The sequence below is a fragment of the Eumetopias jubatus genome, unplaced genomic scaffold (assembly GCF_037043125.1).
Source record: "Eumetopias jubatus isolate StellerSeaLion01/CBP00866 unplaced genomic scaffold, mEumJub1_p1.0 scaffold_3, whole genome shotgun sequence".
NCBI lineage: Eukaryota > Metazoa > Chordata > Mammalia > Carnivora > Otariidae > Eumetopias > Eumetopias jubatus.
The window spans coordinates 2,032,034-2,043,233 of NW_028274809.1; the positions used below are offsets into that span (position 1 = coordinate 2,032,034).

At 58.4% G+C, this 11,200-nt stretch overlaps 1 long non-coding RNA gene across 1 annotated transcript; it reads left to right on the forward strand.

Moving 5' to 3' along the window:
• Nucleotides 1-8,549: 8,549 nt before the first annotated feature.
• On the forward strand, nt 8,550-10,810 carry LOC114210872 (uncharacterized). The gene is made up of 3 exons (XR_003609595.2): nt 8,550-8,841; nt 8,975-9,117; nt 10,558-10,810. It is a non-coding gene; the product is annotated as an uncharacterized LOC114210872 (long non-coding RNA).
• Nucleotides 10,811-11,200: the final 390 nt, after the last annotated feature.

Below are 11,200 nucleotides of genomic sequence, written 5' to 3' on the forward strand. Positions count from 1 at the left end.
CGCGGGTTCTCGCCGCTGCCACCATCACTGAGAAGCCGGGGGACCTCGGGGCTGCCAGGAAAGTGGGCTGGGGGCTCCCCAGGGCCCCACGGAGGGGATCAGCTCCTCCCTCACCCCACTGCTCCTTAGCCAAGTTCTAGAATGTGGCCCTAAGGGTTGGAGACGGCCTCGCCACTGTGGGGAGATGGGCAGTGTCCACACTGGCTCCAGGTCAGTCAGAACATTTTGAATCGGAAAAATCTGCCACCTCAAAGGACTGGAATAGACACTTCTCCAGAGAAGATGCTCGAATGGCCCACAGCACATGAGAAGTATGGGACAAGATGCTCAGCGTTGCTGATCATCGGGGAAATGCCAGTCAGAACCACTGCAACAGCACCTCATGCCCCCGAGGATCGCAGGAACCCAGCGAACAGACCAGCAGGTGCTTAACCTGGGCAGCTGGAGGCCGCAGGGTCCTTCGGGGAAGCCTGTAGAAAGCAGTTCTGTAGCTTCTCCAAAGGGAACACAGGGCCCTGCCGCGTGGCCCAGTGATTCCACCCTGGGCTGTCTGCCCAGAAGAATCGAAAGCAAGTATTTGCACGCTCAAGTTCACAGCAGCATTACTCACAATAGCCGGTGGGTAGAGGCTGCCCAGTGTCCATGGTGGATGAAGGGATAAAGACGTGGTCCGTCCACGCGGTGGGAGACGTGGTCCGTCCACGCGGTGAGAGATGTGGTCCGTCCACACAGTGGGAGATGATCCAGCCATAATGACCAAGGAAATTCTGCACCTGCCACAGCACGGATGGACCTAGAGGACATCATGCTCAGTGACGAAGCCAGACACACTCATACGAGGTCCCTAGAGTAGCCAAATTCGTAGAGACAGGATGATTAGACGTTCCCAGGGACTGGAGAAGGGGAGCTAGAACTGGACGGCACATGGTTTCTGTTGGCGGTGATGGAAAGTTTTGAGGTGTAGACAGTGGTGATGGTGGCATGACACGGTGAAGGTATTTCTTGCCACTGGCCTGGACACTTATGACCGTGATCATAATTTTTATAAAAATACCTGCATCTTGGTCAGCACTGGCAGAGATCATGTGTCCAGGCCTGTGCCCGTCCGTGCACGTGAGGGCCGAACTCCTGGTCTGATTGTCCCATGGATGGCTTCTGGGTCTTCTCGGGGCCTCCGTCCAGGGCAGCTGGGCGTGAGCCGCCAGGAACCGCATTGGCCGCAGGGGGCACTCTCAGTCCCAGCCCTTCCTCTTGGCTCTGCTTCCAGAAGCCACCAAGGGTCACTTAACCACATTCCCAGGCCTGAATCTAACCTGATCTGCCCCACTTGGCTCATCTTTCTGAGGCCCCCGTGACTCCCCCAGATGAGCTGGGAAGCCTGGGCCCCGAGAGGCCTCGGCCGTCCCTGGGAGACGCCGCGGGAGAGCCGCCAACAATGGGCTTCTATCTCCTGGGAGAAACCCGACCCGAGGCTCCACATCCACTAGCGCCACGTTCTCATGGGGCCTGGTGGCCCAGCGAGCTCCACTTAGGAGGAAACCCGACCTTCCCTTGGCGGTCGCCCGCCTGAGTCTCCCCGGCTTTGTAGACGAGAACGGGCCAACAACACCCACCCCCTCAAGGCCTGACTGGCAGCACGGCTCCCTGGATCTTTTCAGAAAGCGTCCGGAAGCCTCTGGGGGCAGTGGTGGGGCCCCGAGGAGCTGTGCGGTGGTTCATGCAGATGATTCTGCCTCGCCTGGGGCACGCCACACCTGCTGCGATCTCGGGTTTCCAGCCAGAGCTCTGGAGACCGCGTTCCCGAGCAGGAGGCCTTGCTGCCGCCCAAGCTCACAGACCCGAGGCCTGGACCAAACCACAGTTGGCACCACGGCAACCAACGTGGACAGATGCAAAGGACCGCCCTGTGTGAGGAGCGCTTCCCTAGCCGAGACCCAGGCTGCTGGACATGGGGCCCTCCCCGAGGGGATGGCAGCTGCACCCCAGGACTGTCCTCTGTGCCTGGGTCCCAGCACCCAGCACCAGGCACTGCAGCCAGACCCGCTGAGGCCAGCAGGCCTCCACGTCCAAAGCTCAGGCCGCTGGAGGACCACGCTGGCTGGGGCCTCCCGGGGCATGGCCCTGCAGTTCCAGGCCACCTGTGGCCTTTCTGCAGCCCCAGGCTGGGGTCCCTGCTGCTCTGGGCAGCTCCCAGGGATGCTGAGAGACAATTGGAGGGGAGGCCTCCCTGGCCGCAGCTGGCTCTGGGCACTACAGCCTTGAAGACCATAGCTGTCCCTCCCCCAGCACAGCCTGTCCCGAGAGCCCGAAGGGCAGACTGTGGGGAAGGGGCACCTCCTCTTTCCCCCTTCCTTTCAAAGACCCCAAACGCATACCCAGACCGGCTGGGGGTGGGGCACCTGAGCTCTGCAGGCCAAAGGGCTGCCAGGGCGAGAGGGGCCCACCTGGGCCGAGGGTCCCCAGCGACAGGCTTGCTCCACATGGAGGGGTTTGCAAGTCTAGATGTCATTAGCCATAATTGCACTAATTTCCTTCTGCATGATGCTCCTGGATGTGAAATCACCAACTCCAGAAGCCACAAATAGAGCATAATAAAGGACATTTACATACATGGAAGATGCTGGGAAGAAGTGCAGTTTCTGGAGGACATGGTGCATGGAAACACAAAGGACGTATTAGTGCGCTCCGTGAGGACAAGGAGGGGACCTCAGTGCAGCAGCCGTAAGGCCCATTTCTCCCCGAGACCCTCATTGGCCTGTTGCCCTTTCTCTTCTGTTAATGGTGGCCACAGATCCAAGGGGATTTGAATTCTGAATGATGTACAAAATATCATTCTTGGCTAAAAGTTAGCTTATTCCCATTGAAAACAATTCCCACCAACACCGATTACCTTCTGTGTGTTAATTAAAGGATAACTCGAGGTAGTTTGGATTTTGTTTTAAGCTTATGGAAAGCGGTGCTTGCCACAGAGCTGGAGCTCTGGCCTCTGCACGCCCGGCCCCGCCCCCCCTTAGGCACCCCGCCCCTGGTTGGTCCCTGTGGTCCTCCTGGGAGCACCCTGACCTGGAGGCTGAGGTGAGACAGCCCCTCCCCAGACAGACCCACAGCTTGGGTGGCGGGGGCGGGGAGTCGCGAGCCTGTGTTCTGCACGGGCCTGGGACCCTTGGAAGCCTGCCCCGTGTCTGTTCATCCTGGTGTCACAGCCTGGCCCCTGGGGGGCACCCTGGGAAAGGGAGAGGACGGGGGGAGAGCTGTCTGAGGAACACGTCTGGAGGGGTGCTGAGGCGCCCCACCCACCTCCTCTCCAGCAAGGAGTAGCCTCTGGAAAGACTCTGTGCTGCTCAGGCCGGGCCCCCTCCTCCAGGAAGGACGCTGGGCTGCCCCGGGCGCCTGTCCCAGCCCTGCCCCAGAGGGTGCCGGTGGAGGCAAGAGGATGCAGACAACCGGGTCCCTGCGGAGCACGCTCCCCAGCCCCAGCTGCAGCTTCGTGGAGGTGAGAAGGCCTGCGCGCGAGCAGCCACACTGGTGGGGCCCACAGATGCACGGGGTGCTGCCTTTAACGCGGGGCCCCCGGCGCGGGCCCCAGCTGGGGCTGCAGTGGGCCATGTTGTCTAGCAGGTGAGATGCCTCCCAGAGTGTGCCAAGGGCTCACGCGGGGATGAGCAAAACCAACCAAAATGAGGGAAAAAAGGGAAGTGGGGTGCAGACCTGTGTGATGTAAAGGGGGAGTGTCTCCAGCCCTGGGTTTCGGGTCCCAGGACAGTGACGATAAAAGTGTTGGGGGAGGGTCAGCCTCTGAGCCCCCGACCATCAGACTTTGGCTTGGAGGGCCTGACCTGCTCATCTGCCCGGGGCCACAGGGGGGGCCCATATACAGGGAGGCACAGGAGGGGTGCAGGGCTGCCCTGAGCCCCCGCCTCGGACACAGACCCTGCAGAGTGTGCATTCAGGAGGCCGTGGAAGGGCCTGGAAGCTGCCCCGAGGGCTGGGACAGGTGGGGCTGTGATCCACCGTCCAGGTCAAAAACCAAGGCTCGGAGCCAGGCCGGAGGTCGTAGGGGCCCAGCTAAGAGGGGCGTGTGCTCACAGCAAGGTCCCCGCCCTGCAGGAGTGCGTGGGGTGAAACCCTGGGCCACCCTGGGGGCTCCCTGGCCCTCCTGCCCCGCGGAGGCTCCTTAAGAGGCCGGCTCCTTCTCTGCGGTGCATTTACTTATGTTTCAGGGTGTGTGCTCGTAAGTGTGATCTTAGTTTATGGGAACAGTCATGCGACGCGCACGTGTGTTGGTGCTTTTTATGCCAGAGCGTCGGACAGATCGCTTTGTCAGAACAGACCTCACTCATCTGTGTCGGCCCCCCACGGGCCGTGGTGCCCGTGCGCCCTGACTTCCTGCCGTGGGTGTTTGCCAGGAGGTGCCACGGGCACCTGTTCTTCATCAGTCCTGGGGAGCAGCCTGGGACGTGAGCTCTGCCTGGTCGCCAGCCCCGCGGGGTGTCCCCACTGCATCACCCATACGTCGTGTACTGTCTGTGATGGATTTGGCTGGAAGCTGCAGGTTGCGTCTCCAGGCCATACACTGTGCTCTGGGGGCACCTGCCCTGCACCTCGGCCCACAGCAGCTTGCACTCCGGCCGAGGCCCGGGCCCAGCAGGGTGGCTCCGGCTGCTTCTCCTGGCTCCCAGGGAGGTTCTGCATCTTTCCAGATGTTTCCGGGAGCTGGCCTTTCTCCCCTGTGAGTTGCGGCCTCACGTTCTTCGCCACTTTCTTTTGAGCAATTTGTCCTTTTCTCAGTGATTCGAGGGAGCTTGTGTCCTCCGGATGCGGATCATCTGTGCCTTGGCCCTGCCACAGACAGTTCTCCCCCCACCGGGCAAGGAAATACTCCTTTTCCATTCAAAATACTCACTTGCAGGGGTTTCTTGTCCTCTGGAGGCTGTTAATCTTCATGGGGCAGAAGTCTCCTGGCAGTGGGATGCTCCTCCCAAGGTCACGCCTGTGCTCCCCACTGACCCCCACTCACCCCATGGCCTAGAGAAGACAAGGCCCCCACCCCTTACCAGCCGAGTCCACTGGGCTCCCCTCTGGTTCTGCACACCCTGACCCCCCTCAGTGAGGGTCCTCCTTCCGGGCTGCCTGCTCTCAGCTCAGCCCACCCCGCAAGCCCACCCAGGGTTGGAGCAGCGCCCGGCCTTGTCAGGACTGGAATGCGGGCCTCCCGGCTCCCTTGCAGGACGCTTGCCACTAAACCACTCACAGAATTAAAATGAGCTTTTACAGAAGATTGAAAACACTGGCGGCCCACGCCAAGGTGATCCATCACCTAGACAAGGCTGCGGGCCGTTAGAAAGGAGGGCGCTCAACCACGCAGCTGCGCCACGGCGCACAAAGTGGCGCGTCCACGGAGGGAATACTGACCCAGCCGTTAGGGGAGACGCTGTGCAGTCCCTGGTGTGGGAAGGGGCTTGAAGAAACAGCCACTGTGGTTCACTCTAAACATCTGGGCCACGAGGAACTGTCCCTGTGTTCTTGGATTCAGGAGCTGGTTGGTGGGGCCCAGCTGGGTCGGTGGCTGCACTGGGGGGTCTGTTTGCCTCCACAGAAGGTTCCCCAAGGGAACTTCCTCACCCCTCTGAAAATCCTCGGCCAACTTTTGCTGGTGAGGTATGACCGACAGTTTTAGAATCGTCTATACTGGAGGCGAACGACTAGATGATCTCATGCAGGTGCAGCCCATGAGCAGGTCGCCGCCATCAGGCTAAGTAACGTCTCCGTCCCATCGCGCTGTTGCTGTGACCCCCCCCCCCTCTCTCTCTTTTGTTGGGGTGATAACACTGAAGATCTACCCTCTCAGCAAACCTCAAGTAGTCGGTGCTGTGTTTGAGCCGTGGTCACACGGCCGTACGCTGGATCCCGCCCCCCTTGTGGGGCTGTGACTCCGGGCCCCGTGGCCGGCAGCTCCCGCACCCGCTCCCAGCCTCTGCCAGCCAGCAGGCCACTCTCTGCTTCTGTGAGTTTGCCTCTGATTCCACATGCGGAGTCTGTCTTTCTGTATCTGGCTTATTTCCTCTCAGCTTTGTGCCCTCCAGCTCCACCCGTGGCGCCCCGAGCGGCAGGATTTCCTTCCCTTGGCAGCTGGAAGACATTGCACTGTTCTTGCAGACTCCGTCTTCTTTCTCCGTCCCCCCACCCCCACCCCACCCGCCTCCCTGCAGCTTCACGCACAAGAGCCAGGATGTGCCGACGGCTGCGCTGTCCCTGGCCAACGTTGACCCCATCCCTGCACTTTTAACAGAGTTCCCGCCTCCCTCCCGATGGCATCCACGCCTCCGTTCCGCTTCCGCATCTTGGTGTGTTCTCTCTCTCCCCAGGCCTCAGAGCACAGGATGCCGGACACACGGGGCTGCTCTGCAGCCCATCGCCTTGCTCTGGCAGCAGCCGGTTCCGGTTCAGGCCGGGCAGCGTTGGCTGGGTGGGGGCAGAAGGGAGAGGCTGTGGCCGGGCCGGGTCCGGGCCCGGAGCTGGAGGTTGTGGGTGAGGTGCTAGAATGCTCAAGTGGATGTCAGGGGAGGTGGGCGTATTCCCCTCCAACCCAGCAATGTCTGGGTCTTGTGTCAACCCAAGCAATGGGCTCTTTTCAAAACAAATGCATCCCCCCAAGCTGAGGGGTGGGGGCCCTCTAGGACTGCCCGGAGAGGCCCCCCCAGAAAGCTCCCTTTGCCATCCTGATTGTGTTTGCTCAGACTGGATTGTTTCCGTCCCAGCGGCACGGCAGGTAAGTTCTCGATCACTGTACTGCAGTCAAGCCCCAGCTGTATTTCACGGAGTTTTTCAATAATGACCCTCAGCTTCCCAGCCCGCCCCCACAAACGGGCCAGCAGCAGCCCCGCGGAGCAATCTCCTACACACAGGCCTGGAGGCCCAGAGCTGGTGCAGGCTGCAGGGGTGCGGCCGGCCGGGCAGGCCCCCCCGCCATCCTGTGGCGCACGCGTGCCCACAGACAAGCTGGAAGCCACATTCTTGGGTCTGAGGAAAATGGGCCCCGAGTCATATCTTTATTAGTTACTTTGCCAGCTGCCAGATCCTTCGGGAGCTCAGTTCAAGCCATTTCCTATCTCCCTTCCCTCCCCTCGTGCACCAGCACCACCAAACAGCTCCCCACCCCACCTCAGGCCCGCTGGGGCTTCGAGGACGGGGCGCCCAGGCCCCCTCCTCTGCTGGGGCAGCTCTGCCCTGTGGTTGAACGAAACACTAGGGACACAGCGTTGCTCAGGCCATGGACAAATGCAGTTTTCTGCGTGTGCGGTTACAAACTCAAGAGGATGAGCCTGCCCTCTTTTCAAAGGGGAATTCTGTAGAGTCTTGCCCTGGTTTTAGTATAAATCAGTTGTTTCAAAATTGCTGGTAGGTTTTTCACTATACTTTTCCGAAGTAGATCATACATACAGAGAAGCGCACAAAATACAAGCGTTCAGCACAATGCAAGTTAACAAAGTGAACACGTCCATGTGCGCAGCCCCCAGGTCAAGATACAGAACATCTCCCGTATTCTGGAAGGCTCCCTCCCACCTCCTGAAGGTAACCTCCATTCCAAGAGAGGAGTCCCGCCTGCTTTAAAACTTCTCGTAAATGGAATAACTCCGGCCGTACCATTTTGGGTGGGGCTTCCCTTGTACAATCCCACGTGTGTGAGATTCATGCTTGGGTGGGGCTGGTGGTTGTGGTTTTTCATCGCTGTATGACCTTGCATCCTAGAGTAGATGGAGTCAGGCATCTGCTACCCACGGGCACTCGAATTATGAACAGTTTGGGGCCATTATGATTTGTGCTCCTGTGCACCTGACTGACCGCCTCTCGGCGCACGTATCTACGCACGCGTATGGAGAACATCTACATATGTGTGCGTCGACTCGTGGAGTCAGAACACACAAACGTTCAGTTTTAAGTGGATGCTGCCATGCTGTTTTCTAAAGCAATTGTAACAGTTTCACTCCCATCAACACTGTATGGAGATTCCAGTTGCTCAACATCTCCACGTGGGTCTGTTTTAGCCTTTCTGTGGTGCTTGCGGGGAGCATACTCTTCCCTGCGGGGAGCCGATGCTGAGCACTTGTCCGGTTAACGCCCCCGGGGCTCAGAACCATGTCTGCAAGCCCTTGTGCCCACGTTTCCACTCGCTCGTCCCCCTCTTCCGGACTGTGAGTTCTTATCCTGTTCGGGGTGTGAAGCTTTGGGCCCGTGTACGTTCTGTAAACACTCCACTCTGCCCTTTGGTTTCTGTTTTTACTGGTGTCTTGTGATGAAATCAACGTGATGTTTGAAGTAGCCAGGGCAGCTGAATCGCAGGGAAGGAAGTGGGGGCTCTGCAGCCAGAGGCAGCGCTGGGCCCCCAGGGCCTGTTCACAGGGTTGGGGCACCACCACCCCGGGGCCACGTGAAGATGAGGTCAGACTGGGTGTGAGCAGGAGGGAGTGGAGCCCCCGGGGGCGGGTCCTCTGGGGTGGGAGGAGCTGCTGTGCAGCCCTGCGGAGGGGAAGTGAACAGGCAGGGCTGGGAGAGAGAGTGCATCATAGTGCCGGCCTCCCTGCCACATGTCGTGGCCCTGGGTAAGTGACCCCTTCTCTGGACCGCAGTCTCCCTGCCTGCCCAGCAAAGGCGTTGATGTAGAAGATTGTTGAGCGCCCCCTGGGCCCCCAACCGGACTGTGACCCTCCTCCTCTAGCATCTCCGGCCGCTGACAGTGCAGCCTGGGGACTCCAGGCTCCCTGGGGCTGAGTCCAGGTTCACCTCCTGCTGGCCCCGCAGGCCACTGACCTCTCCCCGCTTCGGTGTTCTGAGCTGTAGCATGTAAGTGACAAGAGTCCAGCCCCGGGCTGTAAGTGTTCATCCTGGCAGCCGGGGGCATGTCATCACAGCTTAGGAGCCCCTCTGCTGGGTTGACACCCAGCTTTCTTGACGTCTGCTGTGTGTCCTTGGGCAGGTTACTCAGCCTCTCTGGACCCCAGCCCCCTCACCTGTAAAACGCGGTAAGGGTCACACCATCATGAGCAAGTTAATGCACAGAAGGCTGTCGGCACCACCCCAGTGCACATGACGTCAGTAGCAGGTGGATCTGCAGCAGAGGTAGGAGCCTCGTTCTCAACCCAGACTTCCCCGTGAGGCTGTCCTGCTCATTGTTGATCGTAATGATCTATTTGTAACTTTAGTGAAATTCTTTATGAAATAACAGAAAACATAGAGGATGTTTGTGGATGGGGTGTGGAAGGAGGCAGGGGGCTGCCTGCAGTGGGGAAGGTGGGTGGAGGAGTGGACAAGGCCTGGGGCGCAGCGCACAGCCCGGCACCGGCCCGGCTCCTGGCCTGGCTTCCGGAGCTGGGAATGCTCATGGCAACAACCCCCCTTGGACTGGATGTGACGTCCTGGGGCCTGTGCCCCACCTGCCCCCACACTGAATGAGGGATCCTATGGCTCAGACTTCATCCAGATGGTGTAGGACTAAGAGTGGTTGCCTGCTCAGAGACACGTGGCTCTAGAAGATGGAGCTGGATTGAGCCACAGGATAGGGCTTATGGGCGTGGCCTAGGTGAGCAGGGGCAGATCTGGGACGTGTCCAGGAATGACGGGGTGAGCAGGGGCAGATCCGGGGCGTGTCCAGGAGTGATGGGGTGACTGGGGCAGATCGCAGGGATGTCCAGGAGTGACGGGGTGAGCAGGGGCAGATCTGGGGCATGTCCAGGAGTGACAGGGTGAGCAGCCCAAGGCAGAGCAGCCCCTTCTCCAGGGTCTCCAGGTTCCAGGCCTGGCTGTCCTGTGGGTTCCACAGTGCAACCCACTCCTCTGGGCTGCCATGGGGATTGCTCGAGGACACCTTCTATTCCCAGAGCCATACAAGTGGCTCTTCAGTCTTTGCCAGTGTCCTGGTCACTCCATTTTCCATTGTGCTGTCAGCGGGGCCTTGGTTGATACCATCAGGGGACCCTCCTTGAGCTGCACCGGCTTCTCCTGGCCGCCAAAGTGTGACTCAGCAGTGCTCCTCAGTCCCAGGCCTTCGGAAGGCACCTGGGCCTGGGCCTGGACCTGTGGCAGGGATCTCCGTGGTTGATCAAGGGGTGGGCCTGGGTGCTGGTCAGAGGTACCCAGGACGGGGGACGGGAAACCACCCCTCCCGGGCAGAGGTGCAAGCAAATGGGCAGGGGGAGGCTAGAGCTGGGAAAGCACCTGGTAGCCCTGAGGCTTCCTCCGAGTCGGTTTGGTGTCGTTGAGGTCCCTTTTCTCTTTGCACATGGTGAGATCCAGCCCCATCCCAACCACGCTCAGGGAAGGGGGTCAGGGCTGAGGCCAGCATGGCCAGGACCATGGCTAGCCTCCCAGGGTCAGGGGCCAGAGCTGCTGGGAAGATGCCTTCAGTAGGCCCCCTACCACCAGCCCATGTCTCAGTATTTTATCTGGTTGTCTGGGGTCGGTTTCTGCTTCAAAAGCCTGACTAAATAGTAGTGGTGATGAGGGGTAGCATTGCTTTATTCCTGACTCTGCAAAACTAAAACTTCGTCTCTGTCATTACAGACCAGCATCACAGCTGAGCTTGGTGCAGGCATCAGTTTACCTCAGTCCGGCAGGTGCAGATCAATGCTTTGTTCTAAGGACTTAAAAATCAAGATCGATTTCATTGATCAGACCTCCATCACAGGTCTTTCAAGACACAAAGCTGTAAACCTCGTGCTCACCACAAATATTCAACATTCGATATTCAACAAACGTGTTGAATAAAAGATTAACAGTTAGAAATGGATTTGACTGTAAGTAACAGAATAAAGAATGGTGGCTTATTAAAAAAAGGGGTATATTTGTCTTGTGAAAAGAAGACAAAATATAAATATTTTAAATATACAATATATAGTATGATACATGATAAGAAATTATTAATGTAAAATTTACATATATTTAAATATAAATATACAAATAAGACAGAAAATAAGATGGAGGGGACCACCCATGTTTGACTCAGCGGTGTCATCAAGGACCCTGGTTCTTTCTGGCTTATTTCTTCACTAGATTTAGCCTGTGGCATTTGGCCTCATTGTCACAATAGGGTTGCTGTACCGCCTCTGAGTTCCAGGAAGGGAGAAAAAGAAGAGTGAAAGGCTAAAGGGGTGTGTTGTTTCTTATTATCGGGAAAATAAAAGACTTCCTTGGAAATCTCACTCAG